The sequence below is a fragment of the Grammomys surdaster genome, unplaced genomic scaffold, assembly GCF_004785775.1.
Source record: "Grammomys surdaster isolate TR1022 unplaced genomic scaffold, NIH_TR_1.0 332827, whole genome shotgun sequence".
In the NCBI taxonomy this organism is placed as follows: Eukaryota; Metazoa; Chordata; class Mammalia; order Rodentia; family Muridae; genus Grammomys; species Grammomys surdaster.
The window spans coordinates 7,085-7,924 of NW_021628031.1; the positions used below are offsets into that span (position 1 = coordinate 7,085).

General features: G+C 46.8%; 1 pseudogene; it reads right to left on the reverse strand.

Annotated features, from left to right (window-relative positions):
* Positions 1 to 288: 288 nt before the first annotated feature.
* On the reverse strand, positions 289 to 602 carry LOC114616665 (annotated as a pseudogene).
* Positions 603 to 840: the final 238 nt, after the last annotated feature.

The window sequence follows — 840 nt, forward strand, 5'->3', positions numbered from 1 at the left end:
GAAGGGTCCGAGCGCTCACAGCTATAAAGCAGACAGGAACAGCTTCAAGGACTGAGAACCAACCTTAAGTGGCAAAAGCACTTTCTATCTGAATTAGCATAAAAATATCTAAGTAGAAAAAGGAAAGAACAGGGGCCGTGGTGGTTTCAGAGGGTGAAGATCGTTCATGGTTCACGTCAGACATTCAATCTTGGCTCGGGTGTAACAGAATGTACAAAAGGTTCACTACAGCACGCTTGTGTGCACCCGTTCCAAGCCCACCCCCATGCCCTAATGCTTCCGACTGAATTACTTCCCAGCCTGTTGGGTCCGCCAATGGGGGAGCATGTAGATCTCCTCTTTGATCCGGTCTTTGTTATACGGCTGGTGTGTCTGTGTATTGGCTTGGTAAACAGGGCAGCTGAGATATGTCAGATGGTCAATAAAATCAAACAACCGACTGTTAACACGTGTGATGAAGGGCTGTTGGGATTCATTCTCTTCAGATGTTCTTCATACGTTTCCCAAACACCTTCCATCCACTCATTCACAGACCCCCAGTCAACACAAGTCCTGCCTTCTGGCCTCTTGGTAGGATGTACCAGCAAAATGGTATGAGACATGGCACACCAAATGCTTTGCTGCAGATGCTGCTAACTCCTGCCTCCAGGTTGCTGCCATGTTTGAGTTCCAGTCCTGACTTCTCCTATGGTGAACATCACTGTGGAAGTGTACACTGAATAAACCCTCTTTTCCCCCCGACTTACTTTGGTTCATGGTATTCTATCTTAGCAATAGTAACTATGAATTCTGAGAGGAAGACTAAAGCCATCAGGGATATGCAGCATGTTGCCCACTTAC